This window comes from Rana temporaria, chromosome 2, assembly GCF_905171775.1.
Source record: "Rana temporaria chromosome 2, aRanTem1.1, whole genome shotgun sequence".
NCBI classification, from domain to species: Eukaryota; Metazoa; Chordata; class Amphibia; order Anura; family Ranidae; genus Rana; species Rana temporaria.
This window is the reverse complement of record NC_053490.1, coordinates 60,072,741-60,086,043: the sequence shown is the minus strand read 5'-3', so window position 1 is coordinate 60,086,043 and position 13,303 is coordinate 60,072,741. Positions and strand designations below refer to the sequence as shown.

General features: G+C 42.8%; 1 protein-coding gene across 1 annotated transcript in view; it reads left to right on the top strand.

Moving 5' to 3' along the window:
- Positions 1-13,303, top strand: part of GUCY1A2 (guanylate cyclase 1 soluble subunit alpha 2) — a 293,950-nt gene that overhangs the window by 267,354 nt on the left and 13,293 nt on the right. The gene's annotated exons all lie outside the window — the stretch shown is intronic.

Genomic DNA, 13,303 nt, shown 5'->3' with positions numbered 1-13,303 from the left:
CTTCGCACCTACATGCTCCCCGTCTGATTAGTCAATTTCATCGTAGGTATCCTACTCGTCCATCACCAAATACTGGCACTGGAGGAGCCCCCTTGAGGAGGGGAGTATGTAACGCCACTGGCGTTATTCAGTATAAAACGAGCGCAGCCTTACCTATTCCATCGGCTGCGCTCCGCTCTCTGCACTGGCCGCGTCACTTCCGCCGCGCCAGTGTTTGCGTTCCACGCTGGAACGCGGAAGCGCGCCCCAGCGTGCTCTGCTGTTTCCCGCGCCCTGGCGGGTATTTAAATCGCCAGAGATGACAGCAGGGTGTTCCACTATTTTGTTGGACCCCTGCCGTCACCCGGGACCGCTCTAAAGACCCCTGAAGGAGTATTCAATTGAGGCCCTGATTCCTCATCCTGGTCTGCAACCAGGAACCTCTCCACACATCACTCCAGGTTTTTCCAGACTTCAGGTTACCCTCTGCAGCTTCCAGCATTACAGACATTATTTCACACCACTCCAGCCTGCAGCTATTTCTCATGGAAGACATCAGTACCGCAAGTATCTGAATCAATGATTTAAAGTGATAGCAGGCTGTATTATCTTCATTTCCTAAGGAACTCTGTTTATGCATATTATCCATCCTGCTTATTTGAGACCTGCCAAGATTCATCTATATGAACTGCCATATGCCTACAATTTAACTCACTACTGCTGTCTTTATACCAGAGACTTTTTGTTATATATACTACAATCCTCACTATTATTTACGTGCTCCCGCACATGCCTATATTACAAATATTAGCTTATGAATCAATAAGCTCTTTGATTGTGTTGGTACTCTGAGGTTGTGATGATTTAAACCATTAACTCTTACCACATATTAGAGTGACTAATTGGTTTACAGATCCAATTAATCAAACCACATATATCAAGACAGGATCGTCACAGTATAAACACACCTTCCCCATTCTTCATTGTGGCAATGTCAGTGATCGTCTGTACCCTGATATAGGCAAAGACGATCACTGACGTCACACTTCCAGCCCCGCCCCCTACAGTTAGAAACCCATATGAGGTCACACTTAACCCCTTCAGCGCCCCCTAGTGGTTAACTCCTAAACGGCAATTGTCATTTTCACAGTAATCAGTGCATTTTTATAGCACTTTTCGCTGTGAAAATTACAATGGTCCCAAAAGTGTTAAAATTGTCCGATGTGTCCACCATAATGTCGCAGTCACGAAAAAAATCGCTGCCATTAGTAGTAAAAAAAAATTATTAATAAAAATGCCATAAAACTATCCCCTATTTTGTAAACGCTATAAATTTTGCGCAAACCAATCGATAAACGCTTATTGTGATTTTTTTTACCAAAAATAGGTAGAAGAATACGTATCGGCCTAAACTGAGGACAATTTTTTTTTTATATCTCTTTTGGGGGATATTTATTATAGCAAAAAGTAAAAAATATAGATTTTTTTTTTAAATTGTCGCTCTATTTTTGTTTATAGCGCAAAAAATAAAAACCGCAGAGGTGATCAAATACCACCTAAAGAAAGCTCTATTTGTGGGGAAAAAAGGACGCCAATTTTGTTTGGGAGCCACGTCGCACGACCGCGCAATTGTCAGTTAAAGCGACGCAGTGCCGAATCGCAAAAAGGTGCAAGGTCCATAACCTGCTTAATGGTCCGAGTCTTAAGTGGTTAAGGTATTGGGTCCCTCCCTTGGAGGTTACAGTCATAGTTCTATTCCCAGCCACAGCACACTGAGGACACCTTTCCATGCCGAGAATTGTTGCAAGGATAATATGGCTGCCTGTTACAGACATGGACCCCCATAAACATTTTGGATTTATAGAGATTATAATTTTATATGAATTTCAATACAGGGCTTTCTGTGCAGCCATATTGACTGTAATGGCTTCTTTAAAAATTCAGTATGCCTTACATAATCTTACATCTCTGCTCCCCCATGAAATATGCATCTGATGTACATTACTGTGCAGTGCTATTATTAGGCTGATTTACACTTCGCTGATTTTACTTCTCTAAATTAATAATTGAAATATTTTTCATCATTAAATAAATATTTCAGGGAGGTCATTAAACGTCAGCCTGCAGTGATCTACACAGTAGACAGATAGTCCATTGGTTTGCAGAATTTCTTTGCAAATGATGGCGCTCAATTAGGGGATATTAAATATTGTTTTAATCCATCAATTTAACTGCATCCACTGTTAATAAAGTGTGACTGTTAGTTTCTTAGGTTGAAGTAGGTGAAGTCTGTACTGGAAATGAAAGTACAACTAAAGGCTCCTGTACAGAAATTTCAACAACTTCACAATTCAGTTACTGCGTAGTACACATACCCCATAAAGTAGACCATTTTTTTTATAACTTCCGTGAATGATTTAAATCACCCTCCAATTATGTGGCACCTTCTCACCCTCCCAGTCACTGCAGCTCACAGTGGGAGGTTTCAGCAATAGAGGCAGTGCCATCAATCCAGAAAGCAGTGGGCGGGACTAGGTGTAGCCAGGTGCTGCTTGACAAGCTACAGACTTAAAAAGCAGCTGACAGTACTAATAGTCACACTCCCCCATAATCTTCTCTTCCAACTGTAGGGCAAGCAGACGCAGCCTACACAAGGGTGACAACTCTGCTCTGAATTTAGTAGCAGGGCAGCATTGGTGTCACACCCTCCAAGAAGACTGCATTAGGCGCACTGCACTTGCAGGATCAACAACTATTTATGGGACTTTGCAGGGGAACTTAAAAAAATAATAAACTGTTAGTGTAGATGTACTTATAATTACATGCTACAGCACATTTTTTAATGGGAGTCCATAATTCTTCTTTAACCACTTCCTGACTGGTCTATTTTAAAGTGATGGCAGGGCAGGAGCTTTCTAGTCCTGGGTGGACGTCATATGATGTCCTCTAGCAGTGCGCCTCACCCGCTCCCTAGAGGTTGCACAGCGGCGCGATCTGTCACCTGCTTTGTCCACTGGACACAGCAGGATTCAGATTGTTGTACTTGCTCGTTCCTGGTACCATGTGATCGCTGTGACTAATCACAGTGATCACATGTCCACAGTACACAATAGCGTTCATTCATTGTGTACTATTGTGATCTCTGTGATTGGTCACAGTGTTCACATGGTACAGGGACCGATCACAGTAGACGTGTACCATGTGATAGCCGTAGCCAATCACAGGTATCATAATAGTACACAATGGCCAGTCATAAAAATGATTGTTTATAACTATGATAAGCAATCATAGTGAAAAAATCCTGATCACCTCCCCAGAGCAGTATGATATCATTAGACAGCCCAGTCAAATGGGGGGAGGGGGGCTGCATCTGATAATGCAGAGCAAAAGTCTGAATGGGACTGCCAAGTCTACAGAACAAGCATTGAAGCTGTTCTGTCTGCAGCTCAGATTTACCTGCTCCCCCTCCTAGAACGCCTACTCTGTGTTTATACAAGAAGACTGCTGGGTCAGGGTGAACTGAGCTGCTGAGAGAATGACTTGGACATCTTCAGTGTGCTTGCTGTAAACTTTGAGGATGAATTGCTCCATATTGCCTGAAGCTGAAAAGGTCAATGAGACACTACTTCCCCTTACACCTGCTGCCAGAGGTACACACCTGATGTCTTCATGGTAAATATGGGGTTGATGAACAAACTAAGCTGGAACTTCAGCCAAAACATATTTTCTGGTTTCTGATATAGTGGAAAAATGTAGAAACTCTTTCAGGCTTTTACTGCTGTCTCGGACCTGATTGGCATTATTTTGCCCGTTTACCTGTAATCACTGCACAAGAAGAAAATGGGAATCTCTCCATATAGAACAGAAAGCAAAAAACAACAAAAACTTTTATTAGGTGGAGTGGAAGATAAAAAAGCCTCCATTAATTTTTTTTTTATTGTTGACTGTCCACATCAAGGAACTTTTCCCCTCATTTCTTGTGCCCTCAATGGGACAGGAAGTCAGGAGGAAGCTCATCATTAAAACATACATTTAGACTATAAGCCTTCCCTAGGCTATCCAAAATAAAAAATAAAGCTTAGTAAGTTTCATCACCGAAGCGGAGTTACACCCATTTAAAAGTCAACAGCTTCAACTGTTAGCACATTATTCTTTTTTTTTTTGGGGGGGGGGGGGAAGGGTACCTAGTTTTCACAGGTAGTACCAAAGATGTTTTGTTGAAGTACTAACTCATAGCTCCTAACTGTCCCTGATTTTAAGGGACTGTCCTTCTTTCCTTCTTTCTTCCCCCTGTCCCTCTATCCTCCTTATTTGTCCCTCATTTTGGTCTGATCTATATAGTTATACCCGTGTTTCCCCGAAAATAAACCTGGGTCTTATATTAATTTTGGCAACCTAAATCACACTAGGGCTTATTATCGGGGGGTGTCTTATTTAACTATGGTATGTACAATGATCCTAAAGTGGGTACCTTTCTTGCAGCTTCCCTGACTTTCCTGGCTGTCGCATGTGCTGAGGAGGGAGGGGCTGCGGGCATCGGGCAGGAGGAGGGAGGTGAGGGGGAGCCGCTGCAATGATTCTGCAAAATGGATTAAAAAAAAGTTAAACTAATTTTACTAGGGCTTATTTTTGGGGTAGGGCTTATATTGCAGCCCACCCCAAGAACCATGCTAGGTCTTATAATGGGGTAGGTCTTATTTTCGGGGAAACACGGTATATAAAATACAAAATGTATCCTTAAAAATGTGTTTTCCAATGCTAAACCTTTCATACAATTTTTTAATCGCTGCATTTGTAAATTCCAAAAGCCAATATAAAGGAATAGAAGTGGTAAAAAAAACACTTGTGGGTTTAACTAATCATTTTTTTTTGTATAATTTTCATTTATGGAGGCGTGGCAGGGTGTGTGTCCTACATACTTTTGCTAATTGGTGTCCCTCATTCCCATCTCAAAAAGTTGGGAGGTATGTATACTGTATGTTAACTGTCTCAAAGATTTGTCATTTTGTTGATCACAAAACTGGATAAACAGCAAATAATTTCCTTGGTGAAGCTCCTTAACCTCTTTGCCACCGCGCCATAGACAAAAGACGTATACAGCGCGGTGGAGTTGTTCTGGGAGGACGTCCCTGGGGCGTCCTCCCAGAATCCTCCTCTCGCGCGCCCCCTGGGGCACGCTCCCGGAATCATCTGTGAGCGCCGGGTCTAGAAGACCCGGCGCATCACCGATCGCGGTAAAATGTCGCTGATAGCGGCCGTTTACCACGTGATCGCTCCGTCAAATGACGGAGCGATCACTTGTAAACAAACCGGCGTCATGTGATGACGCCGGTTCCTCCCTCTCCTCTCTGTACCGATCGGTACAGTGTGAGAGGAGAGGGGGAGAGCGGTAGCAGCAGCAGCTGCTGTGGGCTGGATCTGTGACAAATGCAGTCACAGATCCAGCCATCCATCCCTGCGCAATACTCTGCAATAATACCAATACTCTGCAATACCCCCCATACTCTGCAATACCCCCCATACTCTGCAATACCACCCATACTCTGCAATACCACCCATACTCTGCAATACCATCAATACTCTGCAATACCACCAATACTCTGCAATACCACCCATACTCTGTAATACCCCCAATACTCCGCAATACCTGCTAATATGACAGAAACAAGATTTTTTTTTTTTTTTTACAGAATTTTCAGTGTTTTTTCTTTTATAGCGCAAAAAATAAAAAACCCAGAGGTGATCAAATACCACCAAAAGAAAGCTCTATTTGTGGGAAAAAAAGGACAAAAATTTCAGATGGGCACAATGTTGTATGACTGAGTAATTGTCATTCAAATTGTGAGAGCACCGAAAGCTGAAAATTGGTCTGGTTAGGAAGGGGGTTTAAGTGCCCAGTGGTCAAGTGGTTAAAGTGGAGTTTCCATCCCAAAATATTTTTTTTCCATTATTGTGCTCATTAGACCTAAAAAAAGAAAAAAAAATGTTTTGCTCACCTGGAAATGCCTGTTGCTATGCGGTCCCACAAAATCTGCCTTCGGAATCACCTAGGATTCTGGCATCATCTCCCTCGGCTCCTCAGCACGCTAATGCTCCTGGGAAATGTGTGTCATCATTTCCCAGGATGCAGTGCGCTACCCAATTATCACTCCCCATCCAAGACTTCCAGGAAGTAAGTGCTTGTGGGCCTCACAATGCCCACAAGCAAAATGACAAAGGTGTGGACATAGTTTTATAAACAATCTTGTTTGAATAACTATGCGGAGCGGCGGCGGATTGTAAAATAGTAAGTGACCGGATTTATTTTATAAAAACGCAGGATGAAAAGAACATACATTTAAAAATTCTAATTGTGGTTGGAGCCCCGCTTTAAGAGTAAAGCTGGCTCTTTGCATTTTTCTGTTTGTCAAGAGTTGCCTTTTTGCCCAACCTGGTGATTTTAGTGTTAACTAAATGCTTCCACTATTCAGTGGAATATGCTGCTGGTTTTAATACAAACATTTTGTAAATATAGTATAAGGATTGCTTATTAATTTTTTACTTTTTTTCCAGATTAGTAATAATTCTTTTTCTTGCCTTGTTGGCGATGTGCCAGTGACATTTTCTATAAATGAAAATGTTGGCATGAACGTCTGCTGAAGGGACTGCCATTGTATCATTAACAGAAAGAGTCTTGCATAACTCCCTTTATGCAAAAACCTGCACATTATTGGTCTCATCACATTCCGAAGAAAAAAGCATCTTGTCTAACAAATGGCAGATGTTTTATATGAATTCAGAGAAAAAAAAGTTTTAAATGTCACCTTGAAAACACAGTGTTACTTAGCAACTCTCTTACATTTTAATGTCCTATTCTTGTCAGGTAGCTAAATGCGAGTACATGCATTTTTTCTTATATAATGTCAAAATTGCTTTCATCTGTTAAATCAGAATTTAAAACATTGCTGTCTTGGCTAGTGATAGCTCTACAGAGGCCTAACAATTGGATCATTTATAAACCTGCATGAACTGTCTTGTTTTAGGAGATCTAACCAGGGCAGTCTTTAAGGCACGGCAAAAGGGGAAGTTGCCCTGGGCCATGTCATTGTTGTGGGGCCCAAAGCAGCTGCCTCATACTTGCCAACTATCCCAGTTTAAATTCCCTTGTCCCTTGAAGTTTTAGTCCTGTGCTGTGTCCTGACATCTCAGTGTGAAGTGATGCTACTAATGCTGCCCATCTCTAAAATATTGTTGTGTACAGATGACTCACCTGCAGACCCTGTGTTTACATGTAAATAACTGTCATTCATATGTAAATAGCTGTGACATTCATATGTAAATACCTGGAGCATTCATATGTAAATAACGGTGACATTCATATGTAAATACCTGGAGCATTCATATGTAAATAACGGTGACATTCATATGTAAATACTGGGAGCATTCATATGTAAATAGCTGAGGTCTGCGGCATTCATATGTTAATAAAGGCAGCATTCATATGTATATCATGCCCCTCTGCAGTGAAGAGATGATGTGTTGTAACCTCTAGCAACCAAAGAGTGAGCAGTATTACTCTACAGTAATCTCTAGCAACCAATCAACAAGAAGAAATCATGTGCTGTAACCTCTAGCAACCAGTCAGTAAGCGGTAATGATATGCTGTAACCTCTAGCAACCAGTCAGTAAGCGGTAATGATATGCTGTAACTTCTGGCAACCAATTGCAATCACTGACTTATCTGATACAGTAAACTGATTTAAAGTCTAGCTGATATTTATTGTATGTCTCAGAGCAGGTGGAGAGCAAAATTGTATGGGCGGGCAAGATTTTTTTTGCCCAGGGTCCAATTAACATTAACCACTTCCCGCCCAGTCAATAGACAATTGAAGTCCGGGAAGTGGTTGTGAAATCCTGACTGGATGTCTATTGACGTCCTGCAGGATAACATGCCGGCACGCCCGTGGGGGCGCGCAGCATGGCGATCGGTGATGCGGGGTGTCAGTCTGACACCCTGCATCTCCAATCTCGGTAAAGAGCCTCCGGCGGAGGCTCTTTACCACGTGATCAGCCGTGTCCAATCACGGCTGATCACGATGTAAACAGGAAGAGCCGTTGATGGCTCTTCCTCACTCGCATCTTACAGACGCGAGTAGAGGAGAGCCGATCGGCGGCTCTCCTGACGGGGGGGTCACGCTGATTGTTTATCAGCGCAGCCCTTCTCGGATGCCCACACTGGACCACCAGGGAAGCCCACACTGGACCACCAGGGAAGCCCACACTGGACCACCAGGGAAGGGGGCAGTGAAAAAAAAATGAGAAAGATGCCAATCAGTGCCCACAAATGGGCACTGACTGGCAACATAGGCACTGGGATAAACAAGTGATGCCCAGTAATGCCCTCAGTGCCACACCTCAGTGTTCATCAGTGTCACCCCTCAGTGTCCATCAGTGCCACCCCTCAGTGTCCATCAGTGCCACCCCTCAGTGTCCATCAGTGCCACCCCTCAGTGTTCATCAGTGCCACCCTCAATGTCCATCAGTGCCACCCCTCAATGTCCATCAGTGCCACCTCTCAGTTGCCCATCCATGCCCAGTGCCCACCTATCAGTGCCCATTTGTGCCATCCATAAGTACCCAACAGTGCCACCCATAAGTGCTGCACATGAGTGCCCATCAGTGTCGCCTATGAGTGCCCAGTGCCGCCTATGAGTGTCCATCAGTGCCGCCTATGAGTGTCCATCAGTGCCGCCTATGAGTGCCCATCAGTGCCGCCTATGAGTGCCAATCAGTACTGCATACCAGTGCCGCCTATGAGTGCCCATCAGTGCCGCCTATCAGTGCCGCCTCACTGGTGCCCATCAGTGCCTCCTCATCGGTGCCCATCAGTGCCGCCATATCAGTGCCCGTAATCGAAGAAGAAAACATACTCATTTACAAAAAAAATAACAGAAAAAAATAAAAACTTTATTTTTTTCAAAATTTTCGGTCTTTTTTTAGTTGTTGCGCAAAAAATAAAAATCGCAGAGGTGATCAAATACCACCAAAAGAAAGCTCTATTTGTGGGAATAAAAAAAACTGTTTGGGTACAGTGTAGCATGACCGCGCAATTGTCATTCAAAGTGCGACAGCGCTGAAAGCTGAAAATTGGCTTGGACAGGAAGGTGCGTAAGTGCCTGGTATGGAAGTGGTTACAGAAGGCCCTGGATCTAACCCAAAGATTTTGGATGGTGTGACAGGGACACATATCTGACTGCAAGCCCTAGTAGGAGGGTTGAAACTAGCTCAAAACAGACCCTCCCCCAAGGCCCCCATTCATGCACCAAAACACTCCCTGGGCAAAACTTTACCTCCTCCCATCTGAGATCTGTTTGCTGAATATTCTCAAGATCATGGCAAAGATTTAAAAGACTAGTCCTGTATGTTTAAATTAATAGTTGATGCATTTGTTGCTGTAAAATGTTGAGCTGAATTCATAAAAGAATATATAAAAGGCTAAGCTTATGTATTTGCATTGCTCTAACATACACTATATTGTCAAAAGTATTAGGACACCTGCCTTTACATGTGCATAAACTTTAATGGCATCCTAGTCTTAGTCCGTAGGGTTCAATATTGAGTTGGCCCACCCTGCAGCTCTAACAGCTTCAACTCTTCTGGGAAGGCCGTCCCCAAGGTATTCTGGAGAAATTTTTCTCCCTCTGGTGTCACTGGGACAGGAAGTCAAGGTAATACAACAAGAAAGACAATGACATTGATTTACTAAAACTGGAGAGTGCAAAATCCGGTGCAGCTGTGCATGGTAGCCAATCAGATTATAACTTCATTTTAGAGCTATATAAATGGCGCCAACCTTACGATTTTTTTCTGTGTTCTATGGCAGCTGCCCCTTTAAGTGAACATTTCACTAGAAAATATGTGCATAAATAAAGTAAGGCGCTACTCTTAAAAGATGTACTAATTACAGTGCAAAAAAAATACTATATAAATGAATGTACCCACTCCACAAAAACTGCAAATATAAAGCGAAATCACAACATATATTCTTCTCAACAATTATATAACAATTGTGCACAAAAAATATATTCCCAACCAAATGCTATTTATATCACATTGTCCACAAAACTTTCAAAAAGTGTCCATTTTAAAGGGGCTGTAAAGGGAAAAAAATGGTCCCCTCAATAGCTTCCTTTACCTTAGTGCAGTCCTCCTTCACTTACCTCATCCTTTCATTTTGCTTTTAAATGTCCTTATTTCTTCTGAGAAATCCTCACTTCCTGTTCTTCTGTCTGTAACTCCACACAGTAATGCGAGGCTTTCTCCCTGGTGTGGAGTGTCGTGCTTGCCCCCTCCCTTGAGACGGGAGGGGGCGAGCAGGAGAGTCAGGATGCCCACTACCGTAACACACAGCTCCTTTCTCTATCTGCAACGTAGAGAGCGTCCTGACTCTCCTGCTCGCCCCCCTCAAGAGAGGGGGCGAGCACGACACTCCACACCAGGGAGGAAGCCTTGCATTACTGTGTGGAGTTACAGACAGAAGAACAGGAAGTGAGGATTTCTCAGAAGAAATAAGGACATTTAAAAGCAAAATCGAAGGATGAGGTAAGTGAAGGAAGCTATTTAGGGGAAACATTTTTTACCTTTACAACCCCTTTAAACCAATATATGAACAAAAAAACTTTTTTTTCTGTGTTGTGCTTCTGGTATTCAATAAATCTATTATTCCCATCCACCGTTCTATGTATACTAATGTGAAAAACTTCTTAACACAAATCTACTCCACCACATGTGGTTTGGGGGTACACTCACCAGATCCACATGGCCATAAAGACCAGTAAAGCCTTAGGCCTCGTACACACGACCGAGGAACTTGTCGTAAATGAAACATCGTTTTCCTCGACGAGTTCCTTGTTAGGCTTGTGTAGAAACTTGACAAGCTTGCTTTGCGTATACACTGTCAAGACAAAATCTCGTCGTTCTCAAACGTGGTGAGGTTCAACACGTACAAAGGCAGGGGAAGTTCTATTCCACTGGCACAACCTTTGGGGCTGCTTTTGCTAATCTCATGTTACTGCGTGTTAAGTAAAAGTTTGGTGAGAGACGATTTGCACTTTTCAGTCTGTTACAGCGTGACAAATGTGCTATCTCCATTACAAACGCTACTTTTACCGAAGGTGCGCTCCCGTCTCATACTTTATTCTGAGCATGCGCAGGTTTCTAAGCATACACACAAACGTGTTTCTCGTCGAAAACCAGCCCGACGAGGAACACGACGAGGAAATTGAGACTCCCGTTGAGGAAAAAGAGAACTTGTTCTCTTTTTTCCTCGTCGAGTTCCCCGACAGTTTTCTCGATGAAAAGCATACACACGACCGTTTTCCTCGGCAAAAAAAGCTCTGCCACCAAGTTTCTTGATGGATTCTGTCGAGGAAAACGGTCGTGTGTATGAGGCCTCAGTGTTTCAGCCAACTGGAAAGGATGGGATAGATGCTCCAACCAATAAAATCTCCTCTCTCACATCCACGATGTCTTCATAAATCCCAGAAAAAACAACAGTAGATTGCTCATGCAATACGTTTATTAAAAATACAATTAAAATACATCCAATTTGTTACAATTACATTTAATAGTGCCCAGACCGGGAACCAGCTCAATCAGCCTGTGTGTATATGGGATATCGCCCCGCCATTTTCTCCAGAGACTCGGCGTGCGTTCCTCCTCACCCAGATATGACGTCACCAGCAACCTGGAACTCTCAGCAGCGACCCGACCTCAATGCATTTCGCCGATATGGCATCTTTAGGAAGTCACTTTAATAAATGTATTGCACAATCAATCTACTATTTTCTGGGATTTATAAAAGACATGGTGGATGTGAGAGAGGAGATTATATTGGATGGAGCATCTATCCCATCCTTTCCAGTTGGCTTAAACACTAAGGGCCGGATTCACAGACAACTTACGCCGACGTATCTGTTGATACGCCGCATAAGTTGTAGTATGCGCTGTAGTATCTATGCGCTGTATTCAGGAAACCAGATACGCCTGAATTTCTGCTTGATCTGACCGACGTAAGTCTCCTTACGCCGTCGTATCTTGGGTGCATATTTACGCTGGCCGCTAGGGGCGCTTCCGTTGATTTACGCGTTGAATATGTAAATGAGCTAGATACGCCGATTCACAAACGTACTCGCGCCCTTCGCAGTAAGCTACGTCGTTTACGTAAGGCGTACGTCCGTCGTAAAGTTATCCCACCTAAAGCAGGGGTAAGTCATGTTAAGGTATGGGCGTGGGAACAGCGTCGTATTTTACGTCGTTAACGTAAGTTGTACGTGAATGGGGCTGGGCGTAGGTTATGTTCACGTCGTACGCATTGAGCCGTCGTTTCTTAGGGAGTATATGCAACGTGATTCTGAGCATGCGCACGCATGCGCTGTTCATTCGGCCATTCATTTACATGGGGTCACGGTTAATTATAATACAACACGCCCACTACCTTCCAAATTTGAATTAGGCGTGGTCACGCCGCCCCATTTGCGCTACGCCGCCATAACTTAGGGAGCAAGTGCTTTGTGAATACTGCTCTTGCCTCTCTATGTTACGTCGGCGTAGCGCATATGAGATGTGCTACGCCCGCACAAAAATACGCCGCTGACTGTGAATCTGGCCCTAATTCTTTACTGGCCTTTTGGGTATGTGGATCTGGTGAGTGAACCCCCAAACCACACGTGGTAAAGCACATTTGTATTGGAGAGTTGAGAAGGTTTTCACATTAGTATAAACGGCACAGTGGATGGGACTAATTGATTTATTGAATAACAGAAGCACAGCACAGAAGAATTCGTTTGGTTTTGTATTTTGTTTTAAATTTTGTTGTTGTTGATATATTGGTTTAAAATGGACACTTTTTGAAAGTTATATGGACACTGTGATACAAATAGCATTTGGTTGGGAATATATTTTGTGTGCACAATTGCACGTCATATAATTGTGGAGAAGAATTTATGTTGTGATTTCACTTTATCTTTGTAGTTTTGTGGAGTGAGCACATTAACTTATATAGTACTTTTTTTGTTTTGCACTGTAATTAATACATCTTTTAAGAGTAGCGCCTTACTTTATTTATGCACAGATTATAATTTCAACGTTTTAAATTAAGTTTTGACGAAAAAAAACATGGAAGCTAATTGGTTTCTATTCAGGGCTGCACCAGCTTTTGAACTCTCCAGTTTTAGTAAATCATACCCAATGTTTTTTTTTTAGTAGAGTGGCAAAGGTCAAGAACGGTTTACATCTTTATGGCTGTTTTGTCACATTTTTAGTGAAAGCTTTTGTCATCTTTAAA